This window comes from Gouania willdenowi, chromosome 12 (genome assembly GCF_900634775.1).
Source record: "Gouania willdenowi chromosome 12, fGouWil2.1, whole genome shotgun sequence".
Classification (NCBI taxonomy): domain Eukaryota; kingdom Metazoa; phylum Chordata; class Actinopteri; order Blenniiformes; family Gobiesocidae; genus Gouania; species Gouania willdenowi.
In genome coordinates this window covers 29,050,662-29,067,352 of record NC_041055.1, presented here as the reverse complement: position 1 = coordinate 29,067,352, position 16,691 = coordinate 29,050,662, and the positions used below count along the sequence as shown (strand labels likewise).

The following is a 16,691-nucleotide window of genomic DNA, read 5'->3' as shown; positions in this document are numbered from 1 at the left end:
TGTCAGATACACACAGGATGTGACGGATTAAGTTTTCTGTGACTCGCAAAGTGTTATCATCAGAATGATTTCAGACATTATGAAAGTTTAAAGGGATCCTCCACAGTTTTTACAAATGTGGCCTAATAAAACCTTTGAAATGTACATATTACAAGATCTATGCCTAACAAAACACAATTATTTTGCACCATATTTGTTTTTATTAACTTTTAATAATGGGACTACTTTACAGTTTTAGAGCCTGTGTTCCGCCATCTTTGAAATCACGTGATTGATGATGTCACACGGCCCCACTGCTTGTAAACATCCCATTGTTTTCTATTGGAGTGAAACATTCAGCCTGATTTTTAGATCATTTAGTAGCTTTTTTACTCAAAATGACAACTTGTGCTGCTTTTGGTTGGTTCAAATCACGTGTCAAACTTAAGGCCCTGGGGCCAAATCCGGCCCTTTAGAGCATCAAATTCGGCCCGTTTGAAAAACTAAAAATGATAGGAAAAAATGAAACATTTTGTACATTTCTAACTAATTCAATTGACGATATCTCAGTTCCAACAATTAAAAAAAATGCAGAGAAAATCCATAATATTTGCGGAGCTCACGGCATTCATTTTTAATCTAGAAAAAACTCTGCATTTTTCTTCAAATTATTCCCCAAATCGGGGAAATGTAAGTGAAAATCCTGCAGGAACCGATATTCTCTCATTCTTTATTATTTATATATCATTAATACGTAGAAGTGCAAAACGGGGCACATTAATGTTGAATTTGCTTTTTCCCCCACCAAAAATCTGTGGCCCACTTAAGGTCAAACTGGTCCGTATTTGGGCCCTGAACTAAAATGCATCTAAACAAACAAGAAAAGTTAAAAATGCTGATATAACCTTCTTTTGTTCATCAAAAGAGAATAAAAACAAAAAAATCTGTCATCGAAGGGAGCGACACTTCCAACTCTGTGGTTTCTTAGTAGACAATGAAGCAGAGAAGAAGAGCTCTCCTAAGGGACCTTTACTGTCCCTTTCCAGACATGCTCTGGTAGGTGGAGTTAGCAAGTTAATCATAGACTGGTGAAGGACTCCCACCCAAAAGGACTTCTATTCTCAGGGTTTGTGTGTCTTTAGCAGTCTGTGATTACTCGCCGAAGTTATTATTTTCATTAAAAAATCTGCGAAATGATCTAAAAATCAGGCTGAATGCTTCACTCCAATAGAAAATAATGTGATGTTTACAGGCAGTGGGGTCGTGTGACATCATCAATCATGTGATTTCAAGATAGAAGGAACACAGGCTCTAAAACTGTAAAATAGTCCCATTATTAAAAGTTAATAAAAACAAATATGGTGCAAAATAATACATTTTGTTGGGCATAGATCTTCTAATAACTACATTTAAAAGATTTGAGGCCACATTTGTAAAAACATTGGAGGATCCTTTTAAAACCTTTATGAATAAAATCCAGCATTGAAACTTTCCTCCTCTTTTATAATCAGAATGACACTAGAACGTATTCACAATAGAACTTTGTTACAGCATCTTAATGGAAACACTGCCCTGGCTAAACTATCGGTTCCTTATTTACCTAAAACAATAATGACTTTTCTGTAACTGTATGGTTTTTATGAGCTGGCTGTTTGCGGAATAACGAACAAGAAAGAGTGAGAAACACAAGTGAAGCACTCAGCAGTTTTGAATTTCACACAAATGTCCGGCTGCTCCTCTGGTCCCCATGGCAACGAGTTCAGCGGCTCAAACATTTCTTATTCATCTCATTTGGAGCAGACTTTCAGTTTGGTTGGTGGAACCAAGTCAGCAATTTAGTGAATAAATACATGTGATCTTATTTTAAGACTGAAATATTTAGATCTATGAACCAATGATGACATATGCAGATATTGGAGAATTTTAAGTTGTTTTAGTTGTCGGGAGAAATTTCAGATTTTTATATCGTCACTCAACAAAATATTGCAATGTGGTCACCAAGAGAATGGGGATTGCGTCGTGGCATTTCACTTAATTTTGGCACAGATTACTGAGTTTGCTCTGAAACAAGCCATACTACAGAACTCACTCACATGTGCTGTCCCTTCTCGGAGAAAAATCCAAAAACTGGCGAAACATGTTTGCTGCTACATGGAAAATAAAAGTCCCTGTCTGGCATTTTGTATCAGTCACTTCAGGTGCGTTCACGCGACTTTAGCGACCATAGTTGCTTAAATCGCCCGTGATGAGTCGCTTCAACATAGTCGCGCTTTTTGTTCACTTCATCACTTCATCTACGTGACGACCGGGAAAGTGACGTAGGGAGAAAGTTATTGCCGATTGGATGTTGCGACACATCGTCACTCGATGTCGCTTAGAGTTTGAGCGACTTCCAGCGACTCACATTACGCGATTGAGTCGCTTCACGTTACGTCATTTACATTGATTTTGAATGTAATTGAGTCGCTGAAGTCGCATTCGGTGTGAACGCACCTTTAGATGCAAAATAATTATTCTGGTAAGACTTTGTTGAGGAATTTATATCATGTATTGTCGTTTTGAAATGGAGATATCCATTTTGGTTCATATCGCCTAGCCCGAAGTATACTACATACATTATATAAAATAAAAATTAAGGATGCACCAAAATTAGAATTCTTGGCTGAAACCGAAAAATAAAAATGAGAAAACCAAGGCCGAGAACCGAAACACCGAAATAAATTATTACACATATCAGCAGTACTTTTGCCGAAAATGCACAAGTTCTCACCAGCAGTGCAGTGCAAAGTACAACATGATATCATAGTTAACAGCTGTAGATAAATATTAATAACACAAAAGATAATTTAAAAAAAAAATGGCTAGTAGATTTATTTCACACCCAGTCCAGTTAGCTTATGGGGCTATGTGTGGGTGCACATAGGAGCTTCAAAATGAAATGTATGTTTTAGAGTAGAGGCTTTCTGTGAGTGTTTAGTCTTCCATAGCCATAAAAAGTTTGAGAAACACTACCTTAAACCTAATATTTGTCCTGCTTTGAATCTTTACCTTTCAGGTTTTGAAGACACGTTACTATTAGAGAAAATAACCGGTATATTTTGTAGCTAAAGCAAACACAGCCTCAGGTTTGTGTGCTGTTCTCCTTCCATCCAGCGATCTGCTCGTGGTGAGTAGGCAGATAAAACCCAACCTATTGTATTAGGGTTTCATTGGTGGGATAATGATTGAGGAAAGTGCTGCAGGCTTTTGAGCTGGAAGATAGGCTGCCCTACTTCTAAATGTGATTTGTAGTTAAGAGTGTGTCACAGTGTTTATGTGTGAGTGCGTTCATCTTTTCTCCTCTCATCTTCTTCTAACGTGCCATAGAAGCCTGGAGGTCTCATCGTTCGCCCTCTCCTCCGTCGGATTGTCTTTTTGTCATAGTACCTCATTTCTCTTTTTTTTAGACTCCACATCTACTCGCTATTCTTCCTCTTCCGCTCTGTACGGGTTGGTTTAAACAGGCAAGAAGCAGTCAGGGGTTTAACTGCTTTTGACATCATGATGTCAAAAGTTCAATTAACAAGTTACTGTATGTATAAGCCCTAATTTTGATGCCAATTATTTGTAATTTTCAAGTTCTCAGTACTTTGTTCAATTAGAAAATGAAGAGACAGTTTTCATGTTTCCATATTTTAAGACAACCAATAATGTGTATATATATTTCGAAGAAACCACTCATTATTTTATTATCTTAAGCTTGCGTGTTTGTGCACTGAAATATACAGCAAATAAAAGCAAGAGAGACCGCAAAAAAAAACCCCTCCTTCCCAGATATAGACAGTTATCTGGATCAGTGACCATGATCATGCACACTTTAAATGATTTCTATCCACATTAATAATGTAACAGAAGGTCTAAATGTATGGGCACCACCATTTCATTGAAGAATCACGAAGAATTGCGCAATCCGGATCGGATCTGGATGAAACTCGCTGAGGGAATTGACGAACCAACCCAACCAAATTGAGTCAAGATCGGTCAATTAATAATTGAGATATACATTTTTAAAGTGTAAGTACACCCCCAGATTTCTGCTGACCTACTATTAGAGAGGAAGTTAAAAAAATGTCTTGATTATGGGCTTTGCTCCTAGAGTAGTTAAGACACGCCCAGTCACAGCAGCCCCACCCCCACAGTGCTGCACAGTTCCATATGGAGCTGTCAATCAATGCTCACTGAGGAAACCTAGTCCCTCTTTTTACTTTTATGGTAAAATGGTAAATGGACTTGATTTTATATCACCACACTGAAGCAGTCTCAAAGCACTTTACATATCAGCTCATTCACCCAATCACTCTCACATTCACACACCAGTGGGACAGGACTGCCATGCAAGGCACTAGTCGACCACTGGGAGCAACTTAGGGTTCAGTGTCTTGCTCAAGGACACTTCGACACATAGTCAGGTACTGGGATTGAACCCCCAACCTCTCGATCAGAAGACGACCCACTACCACCTGAGCCACGGTCGCCCTTTTATAGGTGGGGCGGGGCCCACAGTGACTGTTAGTGACATCACTGATCTAATCTCAGCCAATAGAAACATTAAATTGCAATAGACGATGTTTAACCCGTAGAGGGCATTCACTCTCACATTTTACAACTAAAAACGCTAAATTGAAATACTTTGACTAAAATGTGAAGAACAGTGGGACTCGGATCAATAATCTGCAAAATGATTTGGATTTTTTGATTTTCGAACAGATCCAGAATCAGTTTATTGATCCGGATTCTCTTCACAATTTAAAGAAAACTTCAATGCGCAAGGTCTCCGTTGAGTGATCTATATAAATAAACACCAGTGAAAATATTACCTCAGTATTGTTGCACTCGGACTCATTTGATGCATTGGAATAATTTTCTTTTATGCATTTGATGGAGGACTTAATCTGTTGATTAAACTGGTCAGTATTTTTCTCTGGAAGTGTTTTAAGTTGTGTTTAAGGGCTCCTGTGTTGGACAAAATGTAATGAGTCTAAAACAAATCATCAGCAGCCAAATTTAAGCACTCAGGTGATTCAGTGAAGCCATTAACTAGACAATGTAGGTCAATACTTGTCTTTTCTCCATCTGACAGGAAAAAAAGTCTGTAAGATAGTGAAAACATTCATTTGATTACAGCACTTCTTTAAGAGATCAAAAGAACACATCAATGTTTTCAAATTCACTTCTAAATGTTACGTAACCACAGTGAACGTTTGAAAGACCCTGTTTGAAGCATTCATTGTTCTCTTCCTTTCTCATCAACTCAATCAAGTCAGAAAAACAGACTGAGTAACAAGATGCTAAACCGCCCGTAAGGCGTCTAATCACACACTCTGGAAGCATTTGCATAATTTTGGAGCTCTTTCTGAACTACGGTTCCAAGTTTTCTTGTTTTTCATTTGAATAATTTGATCCCAAATGGATTTTAACTTTGCTTTTAACTGAGTTTAACAGTTTCTTGCTTTTTTGTTTGTGTTTCGATAACTTCTCAGATGTTTTGAAAGACTGTGTCAGTTTGTCACAAGTTGCCGTTGCCGATATTATTGTTGCTAAATTTAAATTTGGATTATTGATCATCTAATTCTGCATTCTTCGTTTTTTCTGTGCACACCTGCTAACAGATTGACAGCTGTTGTAGAATTTTACGCCAAAGAGGTGAGCAGAATGTTTTTAAAGGGATGCTCCACCGTTTTTACAAATGTTGCCAAAAAACCTTTCATATCTACTCAGAAGATCTGTCTAATAAAACACTTTATTTTTGCACAATATTTGTTTCATTGACTTTTAAAAGTGGGACTACTTTACAGTTTTAGAGCCTGTGTTCCTCCATCTTGAACTCATGTGATTGATGATGTCACACAGCCCCACTGCCTGTAAACATCCCATTGTTTACCAATGGAATTAAGCATTCAGCCTCCTTTTTAGATCATTCAGCAGCTTTTTAGTCAAAATGTCAACTTGTGCTGCTTTTGGTTGCTCTAAATAATCAGGAAAAGTTAAAAATGTTGATATAAATCTTTTGTTTTACTGAAAATTGATAAAAAAACAGTTACAAAAGAATCTGTGACTGCAGGGGGCGACAGAAAAGACACAAAACCCTGAGAATAGCAGTTACTTTGGGTGGGAGTCCTTCAATAGTCCGTGATTACTCGCTAAATTCGGCCGCCAGAGCATCAGCTACTTGCTGTTTAAGGGAGAGTAAAGATCCCTTAGGAGAGCTCTTCCTCTCTGCTTCATTGTCTACTACGAAACCACAGAGTTGGAACTGTCTCCCCCTGCGGTCACAGTTTTTATTCGGCTCACAACTGTTTTTATCCTCTTTTGGTAAACAAAAAAGGTTTACATTGGCATCTTTAACTTTTCCTGATTAGTTCGAGCAACCAAAAGCAGCACAAGTTGGCATTTTAACCTAAAAACGCTGCTAAATGATCTAAAAAGCAGGCTGAACGTTTCACTCCAACAGAAAACAATGGGATGTTTACAAGCAGTGGGGCCGTGTGACATCATCAATCACGTGATTTCAAGATGGCGAAATATAGGCTCTAAAACTGTACAATAGTCCCATTTTTAAAAGTTAATAAAATGAATATGGTGCAAAATAATGCATTTTGTTAGATGTAGTTCTAATAAGATTTTAGGCCACATTTGTAAAAACCATGGAGGATTTTTTAATTAACCTAAACTAGCCTTCACTCTACACTGTACAATCTGGCTGCTTCCCATTACAAATACAAATGATATAACATCTTGGTCATCAGATTCCAACCTGTGTGCTGCTTATTTCCATAAAGTCATTTGATGTCATATATGTTTGATTTATTTAAATGTTTTTGGCAATCACAGGATCCCAAAATCTCAGCGGGTCTACGTATAAGAAGAGGTTTTTTTGGATAAAGGCTGCAGGCTAAATCAAGGTTATTGTTGTCCTACATTAGTGCCTCTGTTGATCTACAGTCATTGTTGTTGTTGTTGTTGTTGTTGTGTGGTGTTTTCCGGTTGTCCTATTCTACTAAAATATTTATTGCATCAGGAGGCAGGTCAGTGGAAGAAAAGCTGAAGTTAACTTGCTGCTTTCTATCAGCTTCACAAAGTGGAACCCCTTAATACGTTAAGGTTTTCTTTTATTCAGACAACTTTTTTCAGGAAATGTACTTTGATCTCCTGATATATTTCGACTGTCAAATGCCTGTCTTCCTCAGAGGCGTTTGCTGATTGCTTTAATATATACTTTGAAGTTAAATCGTATTATTCAAAAAGAAGACATAGAATCTTGCTTGAATTATTACACACAAGTCAATGAAACTTCATAGTAAACATCAAAGCGTTCCCAATGCCTGAATAAATGAAACATATAACTTGACGGTTCTGTCCAGCCGTCGCCACCGGTTGTCCGACGGTCTCATGGTAAAACATCAAAGCGATCAGCAGACACTTTTGAAGAAGACTGGCAGTTGACAGTCGAAACATGTCCGGAGATCAAAGTACATTTTCTGAAAAAAGTTGCCTGAATTAAAGAAAACCTTAACATATTATTCAAAAAGAAGACAAAATAAACTTGCTGGAATTATTTTGCCGAGTTCAAGGACGCATCAAAGCAATCAGCAGACACCTCTGAGGAAGACTGGGGATTGACTGTCGAAAAACATGTCAGGAGATCAAAGTAAATTCCCTGAAAAAACTTTAACATACAGTGTCATTCAAAAATAAGACATAAAGAACTTACTGGAATTATTAAGTGGAACCCCTTAAAGTGTCCGACCTTTGGTCGACAGAGCAGTTGTTGCCTGTTTTAGTCTCAAACACAGATTAGGGTGACTCACGTGTGACCTTCATTAAAGCGCTCGCACACACACACACACACACACACACAGACACACACACACTCTTAAAGCCTCCTGAAAGAAGCTTTCTAGGTACTTGTTTGCATGCACGTTGCACAGATGGTGCCCCGATTCACCGCCCATGTTTACCCCCAAAAAAGAGGCAAAGCATGTGGCTAAGCACTGACCTCACAGCTTACATTATTCATGAAAAGGTTCATCACCCACTTAAATATTATTGTTCTTCTCCGTTTTTGACTTTCATGTATTTTCTTCACACAAAGAACGTTGGAAAGTGATTTATCTTTATGTTTCCGTGTTGAACAAACCGTGATTTGTGTTTGAATGCAGCTCAGTGACTGTTTCCTCTGCTTTGGGGGTTCAACGGGGGTTTTAGGGCTTGTGATCTAGGAGCGTTGGTCTTTGTAATCCTATTATACCAACTGCTGCTCTGTCAAACAACTACATCAGAGTTACACTTCATCTAATCTACAGTGCCACCTCAGGTTAACCTCCATAGTTTAGTTATTTGTCTCACTTGCTGTTTGCTTGCTTTCCATAGACTGCTTTGCCCACAATTTGATCACAGATTTTATTTTTCTCCTTCAAATTTTCTTTATATAACAAGATAATGGGTGTCTGATCTGATATTGATGTCCAATATTAGTCCGATATCCGAAAAAAAAAAAACAACTAGCGGATTCCGTTATAAGTGATCCAATACCTAATTAGTTGTTTTTCTTTTTCTTTTAAATTTTCTTTTTTCTTTTAAATTTCTTTTAATTCTTAATGAGTTTTTATGGTATTTATTGAGGTTTTTCTTTTCTTTTTAATTTTCTTTTTTAATGTAAGTTTAATTAATTTATTTATTAGGCAGATGCAGACATGTGTTACAGACAGTTACTTTATACACAAATTATCTCCCGCCCTAGCTAAAATGAAACATATATTTCAAGACACAGATTTTTTTTCTCTTTCCACAAAAATTCTTACATTTCTCTCACAATCAGACAAAATTGTATTTTCAGACTTTTTTTGACACTTCAGTCAATCTCATTTAACATTAAACAACCTAAAACCTATTCATGCTGTGTCATGTGAGGCCTTACATCTATCTGTTTTTATTACACAATGCAAGAAAGTTGTTTATGAAGCATTATTAAAAGCCTTAAAGTTGAATGATTTGCATGTCAGCACAGTTCTTCATTTTCTTTGGATCATCCAGATGTCAGGACTTGTTTGATTTGATCATTTTAGAACATGTTCAAGCTATTTACTGTAAATCTAAAGGGATGTCGAACTGGGTGGGATGTCTTCTAGTTTGTGAAATTATATCCCCACAAAAAGTGTTTGATAAGCTGATGTGGATCTTTTGTATCACGTGACACAAGCTTGGCTCACTGGCTAACTCAAGTGGGACTCTATTAAACATAAGCCTGCCTGAACCTGCACAAGTCCGGTTATTTCTCTCCATGAACGCAACAGTTTTTCAGGACTATGCCAATTTCATTTGAGATGATGCAATGTTATGGTGATCATTCCCAGATTGCTTCCAGTCCTGAGTTTGAGTTGAGCGGCTTTGATTGTTTTTCTGCCTCTGCGGCAACGTAGTAACCATGATTAATCAGTTCTGTGTATCAGCCTGCAGTGCGTATACAGACTTGCAGTGAAGAGAAGTTATTTATCTATAAAACACACTGTTGTAGCTCCCAGCTTATGTGCTTATAGAACCAGGTGTGGCTGCAGTCCTGTATATCCCAAAAATTGGCATTAAAATCTAAAACAAACAGTGAGATCTTAAGTAAAGGCAATGCAAGAAGACGTTCAATCTAAAGATCTTTGAAATTCATTGCAGGTTGAATTTGCCTGCACAATAAATTCTGGGAGTCATGGAGATGTTTCCATTACGCCTGTTGTTAATTGGGATGTTTCCAGTAAGCGCCCAGCCTTCCCTCAGGAGGAAACACCTACTGGTCACAGGGGACGGAGGTTCTGGAGGGAAATAAAAGGGAAAAATGTACTCCTTTCAAACCGTAAAGAGCTATAAATGCACGCAAACGCACACTTTTGTGTTTGATATTGTTGTTGGTAGTGTTTTTTTTCCTCAGTGTTTCTCTGGTTCTTGATCTAGGTCAGCGTTTGTTATTTATGGTAAAAGTTGAGCTCATCACTCTCTTGTAAAAGATCCCATTGACTAATGATGAAACGTAAGGTAACGCATTTTGGAATATTGCAAATATTTGGGGGGTTTTTTTCCGACTTTTTTGCGCACCCATTCTTTCCTGAAAAAAATACATATATTCAATATACCTATATGTGGAGGAACCTACTTTGACCTACAAAAAAAAATCTAAATGACAAGTTGACTGTAATTGGAATTGGTAGTTTTTGGGAAACTTTATCCAAGGCAAGGCATTTCATACACATGGCAATTCAATGTGCTTTACATGATTAAAAAGTGCAACAGAAAACTTTTAACAGTTTAAAAATCAATAAGACCATTACGATTAGCAATACATTATCTTAAAATCAGCAATAAAGACATTAAATCAAAAATTAAATAATGACAAAATCTCCCTCTCAATGCAGTAGACAAAAAGAGTGCCCAAATAACTAGTTTACTGGCTTTTTTGGCCCATAAATATGCTGTGAAAGCATTGCTATGGTTTAATTCTATCTTTGTTCACCCAATAAAGAACAAGAGTGTAACATTTCAGAATATTATTTGGTCAAATGTGGTGACTTTTTTTTTTTTTTTTTTTTAAAGAAAACCGATTAAAAAAAGTAATTTAATAATAAAGTTTTCTTTAATTACTTTCCGTTGAAATTCATGTCTTGCATATTAATTTCAGTGGATACAACCCCCCCCCACCCCACCCATGTGTTTCTTAATTTAGTCGCTCTCCCAACAGTCTTTCCTCTGTGTCTTGAATTGTGGAAAAAAAGCTGTGAAATTTCTTGGAACTCCCTAAATCCTGTGAATTACAATAAAGTGGTTGCTAGGTTTCCTTCTATAGAGGCTTTTGTGGACTCCTATATGGATTCAGTGGCAGAACAGAGAGCATCAATGACCCCCAGTGCACCCCCCGCATTCCTTTGCTTTTCAGGACCTCTGCATGGAGGCAGCTGTGGGTTCCCCTTCTATCTTTATTCTGTCGTTTGTTTTGCTCGTTCTGTGACTCAGTTTTCTCATTCTCTTTCTTATACTTGTTTTTTTTTTATTATTATTCTGTAAAACCAACCTTTGAAGCATTAAATTAACACATCACAATGAAATGAACTCAGGTTCTGGAGTCTTTCTGACACTGGGCTAGAGACTAGAAGGTCAATCACAGCAAGTTACTTGCTTTAAATGTTCCACACACTCATTAAGACCTGTCTATTTTTAGCTACAATTTTCATTCAGTTTCTTCAATGACTGTTTCCTGGACTGGAGCATTTCCCAGCTCATACTGGTACACTCAACAGGAAACCAATGTATTGTCAGGCTAAGTTATGAAGGATCACTTCGTACCCAGACTCGTACCCAGACTCTGACATGGAGGATTGTTTAAATGAATCTGCTTATGAATAGAAGGGGCTAAAATAAATTGCACTCATGCTAAATACTCTTCTATAAAAACAGAGTAACTAAATGCTAAACTTTGTGGCTTCTTATGTTAGACACTACACCTGTTGGCCCCGCCCCTCTTATAAAAACTGGCACCCGTGGAATCTGCAATCTGTGGTGAGAAGGTTGGATTGAGAGAATCGCTTATAGAGAGGTATAGAAAGTATTGAGTTGGTAGTTAGCGTAGCATAGATTGTTCTTTGGAGATTATATAGTATAGACTGGGTGTGTCTTAACTGCTCCAAAAACCCCGCCCATAATCTAGGCTTGCCAAAATCTCAGGGTTTAGTTACTTTACGTAATCAACACATCCTAGATCTCAATGAATGAAATATTCCATTGGAAAATCTATATTAACTACATAGTGGAATGCATTGAGGACAAAATGATCAATGGAAACTATAATCAAAATGAATCATCACTGAATAACCGTCAAACCAGTTATGTTGAAGGCAGCAGAACGTTCTTAACGATGTCTCCAGACTCTGTCACATGTTCCCAGTGTGAAGAGCACTGGGTACCAGTGGCAAAGCTGCTAATCTTAGTGTTGGGCTGTAAACACAGGCCCCGCTGGACAAAAACATGCACATTAGTGGCCTGCTAGAGGTCATGTTGTAGGGTTCTGCTAGTGCTCCTCCTGTTCCTTATTGCACAAAGGAGCAGATAGTGGTCCTGCTGCTGGTTTGCTGTCCTCATATGGCCCCCCTCCATGTCTCCTGGTGTATTGGCCAGTCTGGTGGGATCTCCTCCGTGTGGTTGGCACTGTGCTGACAGACTAGGCAAACATTGGTGTGCCATCCTGAGTAGACACAGCCTCATACTACTTTCTAATGGTGAGGACGCTGCCAAAATACAAACATGACCAAAAATCAGCCAGAAAGGATGAGGACAGAAATGGTCTGTGGTCACAGATTATAGCCTAGGACAGTTGCCCACCCGGAAATTTGAAAAAGGAAGAATTGCCTAGTTTTCAAATATACTAAACTATGCACTAACCCTGGCCCTAACGTAACCTGGTTTCACTTTTTACAATATATTGGCAGTTGCCAAACGTCCGTTGGTATTTTCTCCGGTGGTCAAACGTCCTAGCAACGTGACCACCAAGTGCAGAAGCATCCCTTCATAGGGGGTTGTCTTGCTAATTCCCTTTCATTTGTCTGTTCCATTTGTACAACAACAAGTGAGATTAGTTCACAATTTCTGTTGAATCCTAACTAGATTTCTAATTCTAGTAACATACTTTTTGTATAATATGTTAAGGTTTCATTTATTCAGACAACGGTTCCTGAGGGAATCCACTTCGATTGAGTGACAACTGCCAGGATTCATCAGAGGCATCTGATGATCGCTTTGATGTTTCCTTTGAAGTTTCCTTGACTTCCGTGTAGTAATTCCAGCAAGATTATTTTTGTCTTCTAAAAGAACCTTCTTAGAATCAGGATTTCTAAGAAGTCCTGATTGACTTGCAGTCACATTGTGTTGTTAACGTTTTTTAGAACTTTGTAATTGTTGTGGCAGTTTGGAAGAGTGAGACGGAGTCAAGCTTTAGGGTTGCTGGTCAGATGTGGACAAAGGGATTATTATGTCACAGGGTATTTTTGGGGAACATACCTGTCTGGTATCTCAGAGGTGAACAAGCTTTCAGTGTGTGTGCCTCAGTGAATCTGCTGCTGTTCAGCGCTCTCAGTGTCATGCATGTTGCTGATACTAAACTTTCTCTTACAGCACAGTGTCACTTTCCACTCCATAATTTCCAAGTCAGATCATTATGCGTGTTTTACAATCTGAACCATGGTGTGCTCGTCCTAATGTTCTTCTATTCAATGTTGCATCACTAATACAAAGATAATTATGTAGATGCTATTGAAAGCAAATTGCAAGGCAAAAAAAAACATCATCACTAATTTAGGCTTGAAGAGCAGAAAGAACATAAGTGGCTTCTGCTATGCGTCTCTTTTGTTATTGAATAATGATGTCTGCAGTTCACATATCAAAGAGGAAGTGCTTTGAATTAGGTCATAGCATATTCAATCGTCTACTTGTCTGGTTTTACCTATTAAATAGTGAGTAGTTTCCTGTCTTCTCTGGTTTGATCTTCAGTTTCATCTGAATGTGTGCTCAAGCAGCCGCCTTAATATTTATGAAACCACACTCGAGGGTGCGAACGAGTTCCACTTTTCCTTTCTTCAAATGTGTGCGCTCGGAAACTATCTCCATCTTTTCTGACGATTATTTCATCATGAAATACAAAGAGGAAGCAGAGCTGTCTGACAATGCAAAACGAAAGGGATTTAGAATGAAGTTGTTAATTATTTTCATGTTGTTTTCACAGTGTAGCAATCAGTGTGTTTATTATTCAAACACATCTCACTTTTGCATATCTACATATATGTTTTTTTGCAAGAATCCCTTCATTGTCTTTATGTAAGATGAAGAATTTTGCTTTCCAACACTTCCACCTGCTTCAGAAAGGCCTCAGTTCTAAGAAAGTTCTCAACAAATGTGTTCAAACATATGCCAGGAACTGATTGTTTCTTCCACTGTTGATACCAGAAGAAACCCCATAACAACATTAGTGCATTTAAAGCCTGAATATTTCACAACACTTTGCACTTTAGCTAAAAAATGTCAGTATGAATTATTCATAGTGTGAATAAAGTTGCTAAATCCCATTTTGTTTTACCAGAATGATGACAAGAGGCATGAAATATAAAGGAGGTGCACAGCTGTTCGGGTGTCTGCTTGTATTTTAAGTGGGGGGTGGGGATGGAGAAGACAGTGAAGATAAATAATTTTATTATTTTGCTGTTCACTTTTTCCTTTATTTCCTCGAGAATTTGACGCACTAATTTTGTTGTCTCACAATAAAATTCAATCTTGTCATCGCTTTTTATTCTTGAAAAATAACATAAAAGTTGATTATAGCCGGTCGATTAATTCATATTTCCGCTGCATCGTAACCTGCCACGTTTGAATCGGTGCTACTTCATTGTTTACATTTTACATTTTGCCTTTTTTGATTTATCCATTTTTACTCTTTGAAATGTCAGCAACTTTATCTTTAATCATGAGGCTTTGTGGATCTCCTCTGGTTAATTATTAAATGTAAAAAGAAGTAAAATGTAGTCAACAATCTGCTTAGTCGAGTTAATTGTGAAGTAAGTCGACAAACTAAAGAACTGGAACTAAAGCAAAAAGACTTGTGATGATTAAATTAAGCATCATTTCTCCATGGTCCTTCGTTCTCTTATTCTTTTTTCCTTTTTAAACCTGCGCTGTATTTAATTAATTCTCTCAGGAATCACTCCTGTATAATTAGAAATTAAAACTTACATTAATCACTAAGGATCTAGGGCAGGCGGCCTCGGTTCACATTGGAAATGATATAACGCAAAAGATTACAACATATCTTTAAAAAATAATAATAATTCTGCTAATGGCTATACAGTACTGTGGCCTGTGTGTGACTTCCTTTTACTTTTCTGAAGATTCTTACATAACCATAGCTGTCACTACTCGTTTTCTTCTCCTGTCTGTTCATATCAGCTCACGTTTTTTACAAACTTCTTTATTTCACACTCTTTGTTCTTTTTATTATGAATATACTTACATTACGCTGTCTCAGCCAATGTGTTTTACTTATTTTTGCTTAAAATCATAAGAAGTGACTCATTGTTCTGGGAGATTTTACACGTACAAGCAAAGCCTATGATTTGTTCACTACATCACAGGTTTTCAACCTATTTGGGGTCAGGAGACACTGGGAGGGGGTCGCCAAATGCCTTTGAAAAACTAATAATATGTTTTTGGACAATTTCAGCCCATTTTTGCTTATTTTTACACTTTTTCTGCAACTACACTAAACTTGCCACATTTTAACCTATTTTCACCACTTTTTCTTGCCATATTTTTGCTCGTTTTAGTGCATTTTTGCTACATTACTCCCATCTCTGCCACTTCTCCATTAAATTCCAATGCCTTTTCTGCACATTTTTTCAATTTTCAATCCATTTTCAGCACTTATAAATCCTTTCCACCACTTTTCCCACCTAATGTCGCATATGTCGACCCATTATTGTTACTTTTAACCTCTTTTCACCATATTTGATGCTCATTTTTGCCAATTTAACCACATTCACAATTATGTGCCAGTTTAAACTTAATCTTTTTTCTGCCACTTTTAAGCCAATATTGACACTTAAAACCCTTGTTACCACTTTTTCTGTCCATTTTTGGCCACTTTAATTTGCAACTTTTAACCAATTTCTCTGGTTTTTAAAATCCCATTTCACCACCTGTTTGCACCATTTTTGGTCATTTTTAACCCATTTTTATTTCTGATGAAAACTAAGATTTACATCTTTAAGATGATTACATGCTATGGAGGAACTAATAATAAACTTCCAAGATAACGGTGGATATAATTCAGATCAATAAATAAATGTGGTTATCGCAGATTCATAGAACAATGGAACATAATTTTTTCTGACTTAATGGCTGGATCCCAAAACTCTCTCACATACAAAATGACACTGGATCAATCATATAACATAGACTTTAATACTTTTGGTCACTAACTGCAGCTGCACTCTGCACAAAGATGCACTGATTGGAGTCGACGGGCCGCACTTGCTAAGGTTCTCGGCGTGGTGCGCGTCCAGCTGACAAGTTGGAAACGTGTTAGTCCACTCAGTGCAGACGCAGCTGTTGTGCACCACTCAGCAAACACAGTGGAGATAACTCATATCCTGGGGGCTTTTACTTAGATTACCCACAGGCTGCAGTTTAATTTAGTGTTTGTTCTAAGAACTGTAGCAAGATCGGGTATGGTGGGGTGGGGGGTTCATTAGGCTGCTTATGGACAGGTCATCATTTTTCATCATTTATTTTATTACACATGCATTCATTTATTGCTGAAATTTGGTGTCATATACGATTTTTCTGTATAACGTGTCTGTCGGCATGTAACCTTACATCCCGACACCTGCATGTGCAGGTTTAATGTCAATGGGGTTTTGGAACAGCTCTTTCACAGTGAAAGTGACATAGGATTGTGTTGAGGAGGACCCTGATTGTAGATTTCTACAACAAAATATGTCGAATTAAAATACTTTGACTGAAATGTAAAGAGTTGGACAAAAAACCATCAACAATTCTACTTCATACCCATATATATTTGTTTTCAGCACGAAAAAAAAAGTGGTTTTGATTTTTAAAATGCATTTTTATATCTGTAATGACCAAGTAAGCACAAA

General features: G+C 37.5%; 1 protein-coding gene across 3 annotated transcripts in view; it reads left to right on the top strand.

Annotated features, from left to right (window-relative positions):
* Positions 1-16,691, top strand: part of LOC114473636 (carboxyl-terminal PDZ ligand of neuronal nitric oxide synthase protein) — a 92,343-nt gene that overhangs the window by 15,233 nt on the left and 60,419 nt on the right. The window lies entirely within an intron of this gene.